The sequence below is a fragment of the Acipenser ruthenus genome, chromosome 8 (genome assembly GCF_902713425.1).
Source record: "Acipenser ruthenus chromosome 8, fAciRut3.2 maternal haplotype, whole genome shotgun sequence".
In the NCBI taxonomy this organism is placed as follows: Eukaryota; Metazoa; Chordata; class Actinopteri; order Acipenseriformes; family Acipenseridae; genus Acipenser; species Acipenser ruthenus.
In genome coordinates this window covers 31503705-31524116 of record NC_081196.1, presented here as the reverse complement: position 1 = coordinate 31524116, position 20412 = coordinate 31503705, and the positions used below count along the sequence as shown (strand labels likewise).

The 20412-nt window shown below is 37.5% G+C and overlaps 1 protein-coding gene across 2 annotated transcripts in view; it reads left to right on the top strand.

Moving 5' to 3' along the window:
- LOC117407304 (CRACD-like protein) overlaps positions 1 to 20412 on the top strand; it is a 71069-nt gene that overhangs the window by 6019 nt on the left and 44638 nt on the right. Inside the window, exon 1 of one of the 2 annotated variants that reach the window (XM_034012164.3) lies at positions 13166 to 13560. The exons of the other annotated variant lie outside the window; for it this stretch is intronic. The gene's annotated coding sequence lies outside the window, so the exon portion shown is untranslated. Of the gene's footprint in view, positions 1 to 13165; positions 13561 to 20412 lie in introns of those variants that run through there. 2 annotated transcript variants of the gene reach the window in all.

Below are 20412 nucleotides of genomic sequence, written 5' to 3'. Positions count from 1 at the left end.
ACTATTAGGAAATACACGACTATTGCATGTTTTATTGAGTTATAGGCATTACTACCCATAACCTCAAAGTATTTCAGAAGTTGAGAAATTGAGTCAATAGGAAGTACAAGAGATCACAAAAAATACTAAGGTTTGAATAAGGGGTGGAACTCAATTCACCTTGGTTACCATAGAATTGAATATTGCAGACAACAAATCCTACAGTATAGCCTGGGAACTGGATCTAGGCCTTGCCCTCTTATAAAACATTTTTTGAATTCTTGTTATATTTATTATAGAATTGTCTAATCCCATGTTTTTGAACTGTACAAACTCAGCAGAGACACCATTTACAAAAACTGTTCATTTAAATTAGAAATGTCATGCTGATTGAATAAAGTCCACAGTATAGTACAGTCGTTGTTCCTTCCACATAATAAAAACAAATCTTTATATAGCTCTCCAGGATTGCAACATTGTTTTATTAAATGTGGAATCTGCATTTATCTTCACTTTCTGCACATCCCCATGCTCCTGTACATTGCAATTTCAATTTTCAGTTTTCAACATCCACATCTGTGGAACATGCATCCAGATGTGATATTCTCTGGACAGCTCTCTGGAATCGAAGCAAGTCACATTAGCTTTGGTGTTAGTTGGCTATTGTCATTTGTCCAGTCCATGGTACTTGGCGATGGTTGTCTTGGATAGGAGCAGTTGGCTTGGAGTGAGCCTTTTGGATGTGAAAGAGCAAGACATCACTTGTTTGTGGCAACTCTCCACTTCTTGCTATCTGTACATGAACTTCTTTACTGCTTTGACTGTTTCGTTATCAAGGTCACCCTTTTCCAAGATCTTTAGAAGATTATGGGCAGTACTAAATGCTGTTCCATGCTGTTGTCTTAGTATGACTGACAAGGTGGGATACAGTGTCACAGCCTGACTGTATGGAAGGAAAACAGAGTTTCAAATACTCTTTCATTAAATAGTAGTTTCTGGCTGATAGAAACTACTGAAATGGATTTGGGTTTTTTATTTCCGGTTTTCATCCACTGCTTGCATCATGTCATGCTGTCAAGTTCTACAAGCAATCAGAGTCACATGGTGAGCTTGTGTCAGTGTCTTTATTTGATGACTGAGCGTTATCCTCCTCTTTAAAGCACCCAGAAACAACCAGGGTTTTCTTGTAAGCAGCATTTGTCAGAAGTTGGTCACCAAGGAACTGAGCCAGATCTGCCTTGTTTTCATGCTGGGCTAAAAAAATGAACCAGTTGCTGGGAAGAGAAACAGACCTGTACCAGTCTTGACTTAATTCTGGTAGCACTGAATTCACAAATGTGTCTGCAAGGGTATGAATATCTGTGGCACCAGAAGCTTGTCCTCTTGCTACCACAAGTGCCTGCCCATCTATCACCAGACAGTAACTTCCATACATTTTCACATTTGGTGGAACAGGGTTCGTAGAATTCCATTAATATCAGCAAGTGTAGGTAGGACATCAGCTCTTGCTGCAAGGCACTTTGGATATCCCCGGACTCCCCGCTTCATATGCTGTGATACCTTCACGGTTGCCTCCTTGCCTTTATTTTCCTTTGAACATTGTAGATAAAATTGTTGGAGTCCTATTCTTTCACAATCAATCTCGGAACATCACATGTGCTCTCCCCTCTGATGAAACCATCAGCCATTTTGTCTAGCTGTCCCTGCCTTAGCTTCTCTGGATGTCATTAGTGGCCAGATCCTTGGTTGAAATGTTATGCAGTGTGTTTGAAGATGAGTCTTCTGAACTAGAGCAGCAAATTATAAAGATTGGTTGTATTTTAAGCACCAGATTGGTAGCAAGTTCATTTTGAACCATTTACACCGTGTGGCACAACTATGAAGTATTGTGTGCTCACTTTAATTTTACTATAACTGATGAAAGAAGTTCATTATCAGACAAAAAATCATATAAAGCTTTGTTTAAAAGATTGTCTTGGAAGCAGTTTCTTTTGGATTTAGCTCTCATGTAAAATACATTGAATGAACTTGCACTGTGTACGCAGACAAACTGATCCATTGCAGCATGAGCTTCTTTGTAGGACAAAAAAAAAAGCGCCTGGGTACCAAAACTCTTGAGGCTGAAATTGCAATTGAAGAAGGAACATTTGGAACTGTTTTGTTAACTTATAACAACAAAATTACTATCATCAATCATCAGCAGTTTCTTACCCATCTCATTAACAATCTGAAACGTTGGATGTTCACGACATCTTCATCTAAAGGATCTTGTTCAGCACCCCAGACTCAATCCAGCTATGTCTCTCTAATCGAACAGATACGAGTTCTTGAGTACTGGCCAGCTGAGCCTCCTCCAGGGTATGGGGAATTAGAGGTAACTTCTCTCTGCAAGCAGTTTAAATTGTTGACAAATTTGGGCAACAAATTCCTCAAGAATTGCAGTCTTTGCTGAACTGTACAAAACTAATACCATGCAACCTAACCTAATAATATCTCCAACACGCTCAAGAATTGTGATCTGTCTGGTATTATATCAACATACTTAGTTGTGAAGTCATCGCTCAGCTGAAGAACCCAGGACAAGTGGCTGCATCCACTGTGAATTTGCGAACTGGACCCACTGTGGAAAATGCACTGAACCCACTTGGACATGCCTTGCTGCTTAGTTTAATGGAAAGGTGAGTTATGAGTTTGATGTTGATAAAATATGTGTATTTATTACTAATATGTGAAGTCTCAAATAATTAGTGTTGCATTTATTTTCAATTTGATAAAATTAGGTTTTGAATATGAGATCTTTACTCTGCTGGTGACGTGTGATCGAAATTTAAATAAAATGTTACAATAAAATGTGATCATTTGTATTTGGTACAAATATCTTCCTCGTGCCCATCCCGAACCAGTTTATTGGGAAAGTTAAAAAATAATCATCACTAATATTGATTACTATTTTTTTTTAATTTAGGTTGGCAACCAGTTCATTAGATAAACACTTTTTGTATCTGTAACAGGGGGTCTTAGTACCTGCTACTTTAATTGTGGGTGTCCGCTGAATGATGAGAGAGAGACAGAGGGATGCAGCTGACAATGCCACTCAGGCGTCACGATTTTATTAAAGTAAACAAAATGTTATGACAGGTGGCTGCCACTAGGGTACCAGCAATGATAGCCCTAGTGCAGGAGGACATACACAGACATAGCGTAATAAAAATAAGAGCTCCAAAAAAATGCAAAACAAAACACAGTGAGAAACAGCTAAAAACAAAAGTTTGCCACACACTGGCTTAGCGCTGCTCCCACTAAAAGGGAGGTCCCGCTCCGGAACCTACTCTGACACACTAAAATAAACTGGGGTGGGATCAAAATCCCCTAAATTAATCCCTATACAACTCACTCACACTGGCTCTCCACACAATAGTGAGGCTGCATGCTTGCTGAAACAAAAACCAACCAAACTGGCTTTCCAGCTCCTTTTTTATACCATGTGGCTGGGCTTAATTGATCATCAATTAGTCAATTAAGCCCCAGCCACATTCTGCACATGGATTTGGCAGAGTTGGATTTAACCCCATCCCTGCCAAACTTAAATTCAAAACTTCACAACTTTATTTATAACTGCAAAAACCTGCCATATCTAGTGCACATTTATTCTATATATATTTTTAAACTATACATACACACAATACAATACATTATTTACACGTGCAGGGCTTTTGCCCTGCCACAGTATCACAGATGTATTGCGTTTTTAAGCTGTACAAATACTTGGCACTCATATTTGAAAACAGAGTGCTAAAAAAAAGGCTTTCTTTGTCGAACATGAAATACTTCTAAACAGGCAAAAGCACATGGCATTTGACAAGCCTAGGACAGCAGAGGGTTCCCTTTTTCTTCAAACCTAGTTAATATTTAATTGTAAGAAAATACTTTACTATACCCCAGCTGGCTTGTGGCTATTTTTAACCCCATTCCTAATGAACATGTTATATTGAGGACCATTTCCTAAGCACTTACTGTACCTTATCTGGTAAGCATACTAATAATTGGCCCTCTTCCAAAATGGTCTGTCCATCTGCCGGTCTGTCACGCCCCACCTGGCTGAAATGTTCACTAATCCTCTTTAAACTTGTATCATAGCCACCTAGCCTCCTATCAACCTTTCATATTATATTTGGATAAAATACAATAAACTGTTGATTTTAAACATATATTTTTCATCAATACATTCACTTTACACTATACATGTTCTTAGTGCTTCCATTGAAACTGACGTTTTGATGTGGCTGAACTGTAAAACTGAAAAATGTATTATAGTTGCCAAAGAAAAAGCTAAACTCATCAAAAATCTGCGTGGTGATTTAACTGACTTTACCAAGTTCATTGCCAGGGGACTTATGAAAACAGGGTCGCTTGACCACCTTATTAGGTCAACCTTATTGAAGCCAGGTGCCAATTAATACAAACAAAGTACTTTTTAAATGTTTCACCAATTTATTTACTAGTAGAGAGACAAATGCTCTTCGCTAAATGCTTTTAATATTGTTTTTTTTTTCAATAAATAACCGGTAGTTGATTGTGTAATTGTAATAATGATACCACACTTAATTCACTGTTCACTTTAACCCCACTTACTGCACACAGAGGGTAATTGTGAACAGAAATGGGGTAAAATAACACATACAGTCTATTTTTTAGGAGCTTAAATTAGTTTACATGTTTGCATTTATGTTATGACATATAGTCGTCACTGTGTCGTCCCTCTGTAACCACATTAATGTGACTCTATTCCCACAAAACATTCTCAAACTTAATAGAAAGTCAGATAGCCCCCCCAAGTGAAATTACTAAGTCAGGTTTCTTTTCTATTGCTGTTTTTAAGTAAGCAAAGCCATACAAAGTTACACACTGTCTCATGTTAACCTAAGCAAGCACTAAGAGGGACGCTTTTCACTTATGAAAATATATTGATGCACCTCTACCTTACCTTAGAACAAAGATCCCTGTATCGCTATTTTTAACATTTCAACTATATTATCAACTGGACAAATTTATATTCTTGAGCTTATAACTTTACCAAGCACTTTTTACACAATTATTATATCAAATTCATCATGACATATTGCTTATTCAAAATAGTTTTTGTTGTTTAATTAAATACATCGCACAGACTCTCGCATCTCTATTTGTGTTTCATTAATTTAAGTTTATCAGTGTTCCAAAAACGACACGTCTGTGTTGAACAATCCCAGTCCCGGTTTTCATACAAGATGTTCCTGTGTGTGCTGGTTCTAAGAAAATATATCATGCCAATTTCACTTTCTTGTAATCCTTTTCAAGGGTAAAATACATACAGCACAAGTTTAAATGCCTGCTGTTCACACAGGTCCACTTATCTGACACAGAAAATGATTTAAATGTATTTTCTGCATGCCTGCGCAAAGTAGGATGTAGTTCTGCCCCTCTTTGCCCCATCATCAGGGAAAGTCTGGCACTGTCACTGGTACCATCTAACAGAAATAAATTAACTTTTTATTGTTTGAACAGTTGTGTTATTTAAGTATGGGTATCACATTCTGGTACTGACCGATGGCCACTCCACTCCACCCTGGTTCTATCTGACTTTCTATTAAGTTTGAGGATGTTTTGTGGGACAAGAGTCACATTAATGTGGTTACAGAGGGACAACACTGAGATGACTATATACAAAATTTGCAACATGCGTGTTAACCCGAGAAATCTTGTTTCAGCTTTTTAATGGTACAGTAATTTTATTAATCCCTTGCTTTCTTGTTTACTTTTATTGAACATGTTTAAACTGGGCAGTTACATGAAGTGACAGCATGAAAACATGTTAATTGAATTCCCAAATGCATCATCTTTTTAATCTGCAACTAAATCCATTCTGTCCTTCTAAAAGTTGAATTTACTGTTTAAAACACATTAGAAAATGTTTCCATCAGTAGTACCATTCAGCATTTACACATTTTATTACTGAATGCCCCACCTATAGAAACTGCCCTCCCACACACAAACTTTTGAAACCAAAGTTATGCCACTGGGCCTATTTAAACCAAGACGTACAGCACCTGCAGTGAAAATTCTTCAGGTTTAAAGGTGTGCAAACAGGAAAATAGTAGGCAATAGGACCACGGTAGAGGGATACATCACCCAATTCAGTGGCAGACAGACAGAATTGCATCTCATCAGGTATGCTGGCTGCCTCCCGGACAATGGCGTCCTTGAGGACCGGAATTGTGTGAGGGTTCCCTCGGTACATGCGTGACTTCAATACCCCCGTGACCCGAAATCTGCTGATGTAAGGTCCTGTGAACGAGGTGGCCATTCACAAGGAAAGTGACGTGAAATGATTATGTGCTGAAAGTGCTCCTGCAAGACGCGTTTCTCCTGGTTACCAATATGCGGAGGGGCACCATCCTTCATGAAGACTGTAGTGTTTATCACATTTTGTTGCTGTAACATAGGAATGTCATGGGGTGTCAGCATGGTGTGGTATCATGCAGCAGTGACTGTGCACGTTTGAGGTCCCCTTGCTGATGGCTCATCAAAAAAGAACGGTCCAGTAACAAAGTTAGCCATAAAGCCACACCACACTCTCACTTTAACATCATGTAAAGGTCTCGCAAATGTTGCCTGTCTCGACCAGATAACACAGTTGCGCGTGTTCACACTTCCAGACAGGGTGAAGTACGCTTCATCCGTCCACAGGATATTAGCAGGCCACTGGATATCCAATTCCAGTCGTGCCAAGAACTGCAACACAAAATCGACACGTCTGATGAAATCCTTCTCCTCCAATGCTTGACCATGATGCAGATTTTGTGGAAACATCTGCTGAGTTGAATGAAGAGCCTTACGAGCAGTTGAATTGGGTAAATCCAGCACGTGCACGTGCTGGATTGTGCTGGGTTGTTCTGCTACAGCATGGCTGATCTCAGTGACAACTTGAGCTGGTGTCGGTGGCCTGCCACTACGAGGCTTATCACAGGTGCAACCTGATTCTTCACATTTTTTGATGAACTTGTGAGCAGGAACTCTTGAACACGGCCTGTTGCAGATGTTATGCACTCTACTGTATTCCCTGAGAGCTGCCTTGGCATTGCTTACTTTGCTGTAAAAAAAAAACTTGACCAGTTCACCTCTCTGCACACTTTCATGTTGCTTGGCTGAGCTGCCTTGCGAGTGACAGGACTATTTATACCCACAGCACTGTAGAACAGAAATACGCTACTGACAAAAATTAATAACTGGCATTTGCGTCCCCATGGTTCACTTAACAACCGTATGCAATTTCACCTTCCTATGCCCTACTGTTTGTGAGATATGGTGCGTTGATATGGGAAACTTACTTTCTAATCGGACTATATATAAAACCGAGGTCCTATTGTAAGTGACTCTGCAGCAGCAGTTGTGATGCATAGTTCACCCCCTAGTCTGTAAGGGGGATAAAAGCGTCTGCTAAATGACTAATTCATAATTTATATATATATATATATATATATATATATATATATATATATATATATTTACACACACTACCTGGTCAAAAGTTTTAGAACACCTCCATTTTTCCAGTTTTCATTGAAATTTACGCAGTTTAATGTCTCAATGTACTCTGAAATTAAAGCATAGAACAAATAAACAATTGGAGATAAAAAAGAAATCATGGAATCGTTTTGTTTAACTAAATTTAATCTAAATTTTTGACTCATCAAAGTAGCCACATTTTGCAGATATAACAGCCGAACACACTCGTGGCATTCTTTCTACAATGGAAATCAAATATTATTCGGAAAGTTCTTCCCAACACTGTTGCACAGGTTCCCACAAATGTGTTGCACTTGTAGGTTGCTTTGCTTTCACCCTTCTGTCCAGTTCATCCCAAACCAGCTCGATGGGGTTTAAGTCTGGAGACTGTGCTGGCCATTCCATGATTTGAAGCCTACCGTCTTGTTCTTTTCTTCTAAGGTAGTTCTGACATAGCCTGGAGGTATGTTTTGGGTCATTATCTTGCTGTAGGATGAACCCCTGACCAACTAGGCGTATACCAGAGGGTATTGCATGGCGCTGCAAAATGCTGTGGTAGCAGTTTTGGTTCAGGGTGCCACTCACTCTGTGCAAGTCTCCGACTCTGGATCCAGCAAAAGAGCCCCAGACCATCACGCTTCCTCCTCCATGTTTCACAGTTGGTGTCACACACCGAGGAACCATCCTTTCGCCTACTCGACGGCGTACAAAAACCCTGCGTGATGAACCGAAGATTTCAAATTTTGATTCTTCGGTCCATAAGACCTTCTTCCAGTCTTCAGTAGTCCACTGGCGGTGCTTCATGACCCAGGCAAGCCTCTTTTTCTTATTTTGCTATCTTAGCAATTGCTTTCTTACTGCCACTCAACCAGTCAAACCTGCAGCTCGAAGTCTTCTCTTCACAGTTGAAACTGAGACTTGCTAACTTCGACCAGTGTTAAGCTGTGCTTGAAGCTGTTGTCCTGTGAGCTGCCTATCACGCAAGCTGTTGACTCTCAGAAACTTGTCTTCTGATTCTGTTGTGGCTTTGGGTCTGCCAGACCTCTTCCTGTCAGAGTTTCCTCCAGTTTCCAAGTGCCTTTTGATGGTGCAGGAAACTGTACTCACTGACACCTTGGCTTTCTTTGCAATTTCTCTAAAGGAAAGACCTACACTTTTAAGGGTTATAATGGTCTGTCTGTCTTCCTTTGTTAATTGCCTTTTTCTCGCCATTATGAGAGCAATATACTACTTCCTGCAGTACAATACTGTCCAAATAATGCTTAAGAGGGTGTAGTAACACAGTCTGTTCCAACACTGCTTTTATACAGACAGAGGGTTTGTAAGTAATCAACAAAAGTTGGGACACCTGTAGGAATTGTTAGCATCAACTTTCAAGGCTTAATTTACTTCCATTGCTGCAGAACAGCTGTAAGTTGTTAACCCATTACTTGTTCCCTGAAAAAGGCCTTTTTGTATAACTCTGAAATGTACATTATTTTTCAGTTTTTGGTAACCTAAACTTTTTTTTTTTAACCTCTTACCGCTTACCTTTGTACCATTTCAGGTTATTCACTGGACTTGAACTGCTTAAATTTCAATAAAAACTGGAAAAATGGGGGTGTTCTAAAACTTTTGACCGGTAGTGTATATATATGAGTATGCATGCGTATAGTCACTAAAAATAAATCACGCTCAATTTATTTAACCGCTTTACTGCATGTAATTAAAATATGTTTTTTATTAATATACATTGTACATATAGCTAATATACATACATTTAACTAATTAAATTGCACAGTAAACAAACGAAAACAAACAAAAAGCAATATTAAAAATTAGCCATGTGCGAATATATGTGGCTTTATATAACATCAAGGCATATTAATCTTCGTAGAATTTCAATGGTAAGAAAGAATCGGTGCAAAAATGTCTTATACTGTCTACATTTGTTCGATTTTTTTTTCCTCCTACGCCCCACTTGACCCAAAGTTCACCAGCTGCCACTGCTAAATATACAATTCAATTTGTTCATAGTATAACTCTATAATGTATGGAGTTTGTGCTCCATATCTGTTGTTAAATGCAGATCCTTATTGACACAACTTTGTAAAAATATTACAAGTAATCTGACAATAGCCCGATTCACACAGGACAAAATCACCACATAAACAGGTGGTTTCTGACATTGGTGAAATTTAGCCCTGTGTGAACCGTCCATTTATTTTTATCCAAGATAATATTCTCACAGATCCTCCAATTCTTTTACAGGACATAAGGACCATTGTCATCTGGGCCATCGTCCTGTGTCTTTTTACTCCCGTGTGAATTGACCATGTCAGTGTTATGTTAGAATTAATTATCATTTATTTATCAGCAGTCACCCTTATCCAGGGCGACTTACAATTATTACAAGATATCGCATTATTTTTACATACAATTGCCCATTTATACAGTTGTTTTTTTTTACTGGAGCAATCTAGGTAAAGTACCTTGCTCAAGGGTACAGCAGCAGTGTCCTCCAACTGGGATTGAACCCACAACCCTCTGGTCAAGAGTCCAGAGTCCTAACCACTACTCCACACTGCTGCTAGAATTAATTATTATTTATTTATCAGCAGTCGCCCTTATCCAGGGCGATTTACAATTGTTACAAGATGTCACATTATTTTTACATACAATTACATTATTTTTTGCACATTATTTTTACATACAATTACCCATTGCTCAAGGGTACAGCAGCAGGAGGGTCCCCCACCTGGGATTGAACCCACGACCCTCCGGTGAAGAGTCCAGAGCCCTAACCACTACTCCATACTGCTGCCCTTAATACAGCATGTCTGGGGTATTCACCTCAAAGCAATACAAGCCTTTACAACATACCATAATATTAGAATTGGTGTGATATGTCCTGAGATTCTACAGATTGGGCATAGCCAAATTGGCACCGTTTGAAGCATCCATTTGAAGATATTTATATGCCAATGCACATCACTCAAGGAATGAAATGGTTATTCTAGCCTTTGATAAGAAGGTACAATGAAATTAGTTATTTACACCCAGTTCATTGTTTACAAATCATGCACAAAAGCTCCATCTCAGGCCACAGCATTGCATTTCATTTTTAATTTACCGACTTTCCTTGATGAAAACTAATCCACGTCATGGAGGTTACTAGACATCCTCTGCATTTGACCAACTCTGAGGACACCTGATTTTTAGTCCTGTGCAAGTCATGCGAATGAAGAAGTTTAGCAATAGTTGTAAGTTAATATCATAGTTGTAAATTGGCCAGTGTATTGAATTTATTGAACATGGGCATATACTTTTAAATACTAGATTTAATATTTCATTCCAGTGGTTGGTATCCTACGGTATGAGCATATGTATATATATTTTTTTTTTGGTGATGTGTGTCATATGACCATTGTAAACTATAGCACCGGTAAGGTTCTGGAAGTTCTGGCTGCTATGCTTGCTTTAAAAATATTTGCAAAATACATGCATATGTTTTCAATATTTCTTGAAACAATTTAGATGAGGAAACCAGATGTTTTTGTGCCATCTGATTCAGTGCTCTACAAAGATAATTCTAAGAACAATACATTTCATACTTTTTTAATGGGAGGCGGGTCAATGCTAGTTCTGTGTAACCAGCAAAATGAATTTCATACAATAGTTGAAGTATATAAACAAAATAATACATAACATATAATTCTTACTGTACATTGTCGACTTTCACCCTTGGGAAATGTGTTGTTGACAAGAAACCCATTCATTACTTCTCAGTCATAAACGTGCACACAGCTGCACGGTAAGTGAAAATAAATGAGTAATTAATGTATTTACAACTTCTATAGGTTCACATAAATATACACAAACAATGAAATATCAGATGAGAAAAGGGATATTCATTTATTTGCAGAAGTTGCAGGGCAGGTTAACAAAACTGCAGATTGTATTGACTTCATTTTACCACGGAGAGTACCACGCCATATTTCAAATGGTTTTTTAGCTGTTTTTGGCTTCCACTGTAGCTAAAGACAGGTTTCTCTTGCCTCATACATTGTCAGGTAGACGTTTTTAGATCTGCCACTTTGTAGATCAATTCAATAAATGTCATCAAGAGTACTGTAAATACCCACATCAAAAAAAAAGGGCTTGTCTGTTGAGATGCTGTGTAAGGTGTATTGTAAGGAATTTACAGTTTTTGTGTTGGTGTCTAATTTTGAATTAGGGACATTTATTAGGGACCACCTGGGATTTGCTCGCAGTTTATATTTCTGATAAGACACAATAAATACGTTTTTTTTTTTTTTTTTAAATCAGAAATCCAACTGACAAGAACCTTTTTTTTTTAAACTGAAACTGAGAGTCGATTAAAATATAATCATAAGGCTGGTCTATCAGTGCCGGTTTTGAGAAAGGAAACTGAATCAGGTTGCAGAACAGTAAAAGTATTTAATTAGTCTTCCAAGTAGTTGGCTGCTGGACAGAATCCTTCTACTTCAGCACTGAGAGGCTATTCTTCCTGAGTTCTTTCTACCCAACAATGGCCGCAGTGTTACTTGGCTGCTATTCATCCGTGTGAATCAGTGTTCTTGTATGGTTTATTTTGGACCTTGTTTTTACCAGTAACAGTACATTTTAAAACATTAATTTCAATATTATTATTATTATTATTATTATTATTATTATTATTATTATTATTATTATTATTATTATTATTATTATTATTATTATTATTATTATTATTATTATAATAATAGGGCAGCAGTGTGGAGTAGTGGTTAGGGCTCCGGACTCTTGACCTGAGAGTTGTGGGTTCAATCCCCAGTGGGGGACACTGCTGTTGTACCCTTGAGCAAGGTACTTTACCTAGATTGCTCCAGTAAAAAAAACCCAACTGTATAAATGGGTAATTGTATGTAAAAATATCTTGTAACAATTGTAAGTCGCCCTGGATAAGGGCGTCTGCTAGAAATAAATAATAATAATAATATATTATTATTATTATTATTATTATTATTATTATTATTATTATTGTATGTTCCTTAAAAGTAATAGGTTTTATTCTTTTTTTTTTTTATTGTAATACTGCCAGCATTTTAAAACCCTCTTTTGATTCAGTGGTGGCAGTCTGGCGTTGTAAACATGTACTGCATAGGTTTCTAAATACATTAGTTAAGATAGCTGTGATTTCACACCCATAAAAATTTGCTTTTTAAGTGCCAGCTGCCAGTTGTGTGGTTGTCAGCAAAAGATACGTACTCTAGTTAGCACATGTAGGCAATAAGTGACCCTATCCATTGCCTTCTGCTGAAGGCTGCTGCGTGAGAACATAGTGCTGAGTGCTAGGATAGGCATCCAGCTGACGCAGAGAGCATTAGTATGCTGAGCAGAAGTAGATAGGTCACACTGTGTATCTAAAGGGAGGGGTGATACGTTTGTAAACAATGACACGCAAACAGCCCCTTTATGAAGAAAGCTATTTTGTACTGTACAGTACTAGAGAATCTCACACCTTATCACTATATCATTATCCACAAAGGTCTTTACTGCTGTTTTAAAACCCTTAATGTGGTTCAGCCTGGTCTTTGACTGCTGTCTAATCCTTTATTGCGAAATACAAAAGAAAAAAAAGACAACATAGCTGGGCTTCCAGGGTAACACCAAACTTAGCTAAAAATTCAGGTCAGAAACACAGTGTTTCCTAGCAACACATGGATAGCAGTGTTTTTTTCCCCCTTTCTCACTGGATCATCCAGCGGCAGAAGTGGGATCATTTGATGCTCAAGGCAAAGTGAATATTCTACACTCACATTGAAGCTCTCTTGTATGGTGTCCAAATCAATTCAAAATTCGTAAGGAGCTTAACCAGCCGTTCCAGTGCCTGCCGTTGATGTAACAGAGTCTGTGTCGGGTCGAGATGCTTCCCCTCTTGGAGGCTGGCTGCTCTCTTATACTTCAGATGCTGGGAAGCTGAGGGTTCTGTTCTGAGAACAGAAGGCCCTGTGAAGAGCTGAAGCTGGGACAACGAGGCATTGTTGACAACTGGTAAGCCACCAGAGTTTTTACTGAAAATGTTACATTTTGTATGTACTTTTTAGTGGCTTTTTCAATTCCTCCTCTTAGAATAGGATTTTCTGTGAATAATAGATCAAACCAAAATGTGTGTTTCTCTCTATTGTATGTAATATACATTTTTTTTACAATATGCTGTATGTTTCTACATCTTCTTAAAGACTAATGTTAAAGTTATTTTTTTCTCTTTCTCTGCTCTCTTTTCTGTTATTGAATCATTTTGTCAGACAAAGGCCTTACCTACCTTACCTATGAACTTTAACCGTTAATCTGCTCAGGGATTATATAGCCCATGGGAAATCCTAAAGTGATCCATATACAATGTTATTAAGAGGGCGGATTATTTGTTGCTGTTTGCTATGGGAATTAATGCTTTTCCACTGTGTTTGCAGTCCATGCTTTTATGCTCAAAGGAACTTGTATTCAAAGAATAAAATAGAATAAAATAGAATTATAGTATCTACTGCAGTGTGCTATATTGGGCAAACACAAACGATATGTAAAAAGTACAGTATACTAGTGTAGTATAATGTTCAGAATCTGTGAACCCTTTTACCAGCAGCTTTTTCAGGCACTAGCGTGTAAAATAGTGTGAAAAGCAGTCTAAGATTGAACCAAAACAATTGTTTAGATTTGCCACTTGCCTTTAAGACTTCTTTATTTAATGGAAAAGGTTAATTGCAGATTGGAATTTGCTACCATCGTTATACAATTAAGAGTAATTTCGGAGTTTATTTTTATTGCTGTCAGTTTGTCATTTAGGTGGAGTTAACTGGAATGTAATGACGATTATGCAGAATGATTTGAACCAAAAAAAACATATAGGCTGTCATCACTTATCTTATTTGAACAACTTGTATTTCATCAACACAGTTATTTATATAACCCTTGAGAAACGTTATCTAAAAATCGTTTCACTGCAGCTCTCTGGAATGGGTGGGGATTTACTATTGGAACAGTTGCTATGCTTCGCTTTATGTAAGATGTTGGCACATCATCAAAGTTCAGCACTAAGGATCGCTAACTGTACCCTCAAACCTAATAAAGATGGTAATGACCGCAGTGCATAGCAGTGTTTGACAATGATGTTTGGCTTTATTTTAAAATATAATTAACAAGCCTTCTTTGCAGAAAGTTTCCAGTTTGTTTGTTTACATTTGTTCACATTCCCCCAAATTTGTTTGACACTCCAGCTCTCTTTGAGCTAAGGAGGTATTCCCTGCTGCTACGATTTCAAAGAAACATGCATTGAGGTGTTTTTACAACTTTGCCTTATGTAAAAACAATGATTAAAAATGTACCCGGCTCTAAACTGTTACGCTGCATACAGTTGAAGTGTGAATCCAAACAAGTCAAGTTACAGATTTATCAGGCCACTTTGACGCATATCAATTGGAGCTTATTGTTCAGTGAAAAAAGTGAAGTAGGTAAACAGTGGCTCAAATGTATACATGTGCAATCGGGCTTAAGTTAAATTAAACTCATATACCTATACGGAAGGTGTGGCAATGTGGCTTGTAGTGTGCAGGTGTAGAGGTGGTGCAGTACTCAAACAACGACAATAAACAGTGTTCACGGTCCTAACAGTTCTTTATTTGTTTTCACGGTTTAGCACTGTTAAATCATAATGCTGGCAACTACACAGCAATGTGTAGTTGCACAGCTACGCAAAACAGGGTTTCCTCACTGTGCTCCAATGCTGGTGGTGAATACATAGTTATTTTGTGACTAGTGCAGTATTTGGAATCCTGGTTTTAATGCTGCCTGGAACAGCAACAGCTCCCGGTTGTTAGCCATCTACGAAAATACAAAAAAAACAGTGATTGACAAAACAAATACAAACACTCACGGTTTCGTTTTATGGTTCTTCCAGCACTCCGTTTCGCAATCATAACAAAGGAACAGATCGCTTGGCCACACACCCTGATATACCGTCAGTCACACCCCCTTTGGTAGCGAGTGCAATCACGTCTCCTCCAATCCATGCATGACACATCGCCTAATGCAGTAAGGCACTGACTTCTAGTATTGTGGCTTTGCCCCCTTTTTGGATGGCCGACTTCCACCTTTCCCTGGAATGAACTGTCAAACCATCCAGTCCGGGGCACACTGTTCATGTTATACCGTGCCTTCACAGGTCAGGAGGGAGATTGTTGACTCGGATTAATTCACTCTCTGTCACAGAAGAATATTGTATTTCATGTCTGCTTTATTATTATATTGGTGTGTAGTATAGATGTCTATTGCCTGGTAAGTTTTTAATGGACTTGTCAGCTAACAAAGAAATAACCCTAGAAGATATCCACTGTGAGTTATAACTTTGGGTGGGCCAGTTGCTGGCAATGATATACTGTGTAAGCCTGTCTTCTATAGGTTGATAGTTGAAATCCAGCCAAAGTGGGCAGTGACTGAGAAGTCCGGTTGTAGTTGAGCGCCCACAATTAATACTAAGTGGCATCTTTGCAGACCGTCTATCAGGCATGGAGACTCAACCACTGTAACCTACTGTATTGCCTCAAGTTAGTACTAGCATTTAGAAATTGTGTAATTAAACTACATTGCTAAAACAATGCTCCACATTTAGCAAGTTATATAAAATGAACTAAAGTAAACTGTTATAATTAAATAAATAATAATAAGCAAGTTAATAGCTTACTGCATGAATTTAGGGGCTAATATTTCAATCTTTAGTATGGATTAATGTTTAGTAGTTGTAGTAAACTAAACTAAACTGAAATGTGACACCCCAAAAACATTCCTCTTGCATTGCTCTCCGTGTAGCGCTAAAATTAACAATGAACATATTATACATTATAAATATATGAGGTTACAGGTAAGATTTGTAGAAATACTAAAATAGACTATTAAAATGTTCAGGTGTCTTCATGTAATAGTCAGTGAATGATTCTTCACAGCATGATCAGTTCAGTCAATTTTGAAAACTTTATTTATGAAGTGATATAATTATTTCAGAGTGATTCTGAAAACCTAATTCATTAAGTGGTACAGATGTGAGCACTGCAACAAGCACTAGGCTGGAGATAAATCCCATCATTAGAAAATATGTCAACATCTGGCTTATCCTATGTTGTTTGTAGGATGCTTGCTTCCAACTGTTCATTTATTCAGAAGTTTTAACTTACCAATGGTGTACTATGCAGGACAGACCATCTACAGTATTGTGATATGAATGAGAAATCTTCAAAAGCTAAACCGCAACTGGTTAACTGTTTGATTGTTTTGTTTTTAGGTGGTAATAAATCGACTCAAACAAGAAGTGCTTCAAGTCCTGTGTCTAATATTTGTCTCCATGTGTATTGGTATAATTAAATAAATTACATTTAATGAGAATGAAAGTGTTACTGAAGACTATGTATTTTGTAGAGCAATCACATTATACTGTTCCTTTTTTATATACTAACCCTGATTACTGTGATAATATTTATATACCTTGGGACCTTAATCAGCAATTGAATGTTTTACAGACAGTTGTATCAAGAACTACATGTAGGTATATCCCTCATAAAAAATAAAAAATAAATATGTGCAAATATTGGGCAGGATTTTCAAAAAACAGTGTTATTGTATGGAACTCGTGGTATAGTAACAAGAGCTTTAGTAGCAAGTGATTTTCAAATGAATTGCACTTTTTTACACAGAGAATTGTGAAGGTCTGGAACCAACTCCCCAGTAATGTTGTTGAAGCTGACACCCTGGGATCCTTCAAGAAACTCCTTGATGAGATTCTGGGATCAATAAGCTACTAACAACCAAACGAGCAAGATGGGCTGAATGGCCTCCTCTCGTTTGTAAACTTTCTAATGTTCTTATGTTCTTCTTATGTTCTTATGTTAATGGAGGCATTTCTCCTTAAAAAGCTTAATTGTCGCAGGTCACCTACATCACTTCCTGCTAAGGGGAACTCATTAATCAAAATGCATGTTAACGAGATCAAGAAAAATGAATGGAAGCATAATTCGCTGTGATGGAAACTACTAGCGTACAGGGAGGCGGCTCTCCCACCAGCGAGCAGCAGCCAAATGGAAATAAAAAGTAATAGGAATATCTATGTTGTGTATAATTTGTAAACTTCATTTAAATTGTGCATTTTGTCATGCAGAATGTACATCTTTTTAGAACACTTCACATATAAAATGCTAATTTACGATTATCTGGCGTGTGGGTAAAAATCGGACGGCACGGATTAAAATATATATATATATATATAAATAAATAATAATTAAACCCCATTAGTCATTTACCCTCATTCAGGGGGATATTTTGCCACAGGTTACTGTATACAACTCTTTTAATATGCATTTTGCTATCTTTTTTTGGTTAAAAAGAAAAAAAAAATACCATAAGCCATGTATGTATATTGGTTGGAATTTATTTTCTTATGTTGACATCTACTTTTATATGTATTTTAGTATGTACGATTGTAGGCTATAAATAAATACGTTTGAAGTGCCATTTGTGTTTGTAGTTGTTAGTTATTATACATGTATACCATGTATGTAACACTTCATTATATATTTATTAAGCTTTTAAAATTACAATAGAACTCCCTAACCCAATAAACAATTTGTTTATAATTAATTGTTCGGTGAATCTTCTAATCATGCATTTTCTCTGGTACCCTTTGCTCGCCTCCGAGATATTAACTGAACATGATTAGAAGTAGCCACCTAACATTTAAAGTATTATAAGAACATTTTATATACATACAAACGTGTGAAGGTGAAATTGTACATTGTACAAGTATGGGGGGAGCCTGACAACATTACAAATACGTTTAGGCAAAATCCATGTCAATGATCTCGATCACATTCCTAGTGGATCTGTGTGTCCTTGTACGCCTGTTCTTAGTTCTTGTGTGGATAAGACACAGGTGTTAAAAGCCAAGGATGCTTGCAAATCCACAATCACCTAAGGAAACTTTATTGTAATATCTAATATGCCGTTTTCTATACCAAGATTTTAGTTGTATAATTCAAATAAAATCAACAGTAGAGGTCAGCTGTCATATAATGTACGTATGCAGAATTCAAATAGGCTACAGTTGCATTGATAATTTCTTGGCAGTAACATTACACTGGGTGCAAATAATGGTATATCATTTTATACCAAGGTTACAAATGGTTAAAACAAGTGAATAAATCTCCTTCATTATTTTTCTAAGTATAAAAAGGCTAAAATAGTTTTATAACTACAAATATCTAATTATCTAGGTTGTCTGTAAGAAATTAACTCTAGTCCTGTACACTCTCTCTCTCACTCTGTATCGTCAGCCGCGGTCTGTTAAATTTCTGTTTCAAGGTGAGTTATATACTGTTTCGTTAATTAAAACCCTCCTTTTCCAAGTTCAATGAACTCCTGATAAAGTATGACAATTAACACAGATTTGCTTTTAAATTAGCACGCAAACAAAAGGAATAGTCCAAGAAGCACTGCTCGTTAAGATATTAACATTATTTAGTAAATCAACATAATTTCGGAAATCACAATAGGACGATTATTTTATAAAGAAATAGGCATAACAACCGCCTGAAAATGCCCAAATCAATGCTACATAGCGATTTTTTGATTAACACTCGAGTTATCATTTACGACTTGTTTCAGAAATGTATAATTAACACATGCTACTAACAACCAAACGAGCAAGATGGGCGAAGTGTGTGGCTGAGGTCTATCGGTTAATAGAGGGTATTGTATGTAACACTATCGGATATGACAGGTTCTACTGTGTATATTGTAGTGTGTTGCTCAAGAGACAGAAAACAGAGAGACGCTTGTTCCTTTTCAATGCTTTTATTTAGCACAACACACTCAAGACACAGAGAGTCCACAGCTCTGAACAGCAACGCAGGATACAGGACATTCACAACCATAGCAACCAAGACAAGACAATGCCGGGCCCAGACCCTTCTTATACCCTTAGCTCCGCCCCCATATGTAGATCAGGGGCAGAGTGACACACATCCCATTGGTCCTCGGCCACACACTTCGGACCAATGGGAACATATACAGACAGGGTCAATCACAGGGGAGACACAGAACGCACACACGTAGGCTAGGATTACACAGACACAGAGGTAAGAGCAGCGGGAAATACAGAGCGGGAATCTAGTAGAAACCGCGGGAATACAGAGAGGAAAACACAAACACACAGATCACTACTATATATATATATATATATATATAAATCAAGATTTGAAAGAGCTGTTTTTAAAACTGAAGATACAATGGGCTAGATTTGTATTTGTTTTTTTTTCAGTTCTGAAAAACTCAATAGCCAATAGCTAGTAAATAGTTTTGAGAACTAAGCCCAATGAAGACTACACTCGGGGGCTCTCATGTTTCTTTTGTGTGAAGACAAACAGTAGCATTACCGTATTAATGTTTAGACACTAAAATAATGTAGTGGAAATTGTGATTTTAACTATGGCACACCAGGAGACATGGGGGGTTATTTTACATCTTTATTTCGACCGTTTTTTCTGCACCTCTGTTTTTCCCTGCGATTTTCTAAAGCTGCAGAAAACACGACTGGAATCTATCTGCTAATTTGGTCTATTAGTTATTCTGATGCTTTCTTTTTGGTGGAATATATAATGATCTATGCATTGATGTCTATTTTCCAAAGATCAAAGTGATGGATCATTTAAACTTTCACCACTTGCTTTCCACCTGCTTCAGAAAGGTCAATACAACGGTCCTCCAGTATAAAAAGAGTGACAGAACCTCAGATCGATGCAGTCGCGCTGGAACAATTTTTATAATGGGGGTGCAGAAAGCTATTGAACATAACTGTAACTCCTGTAT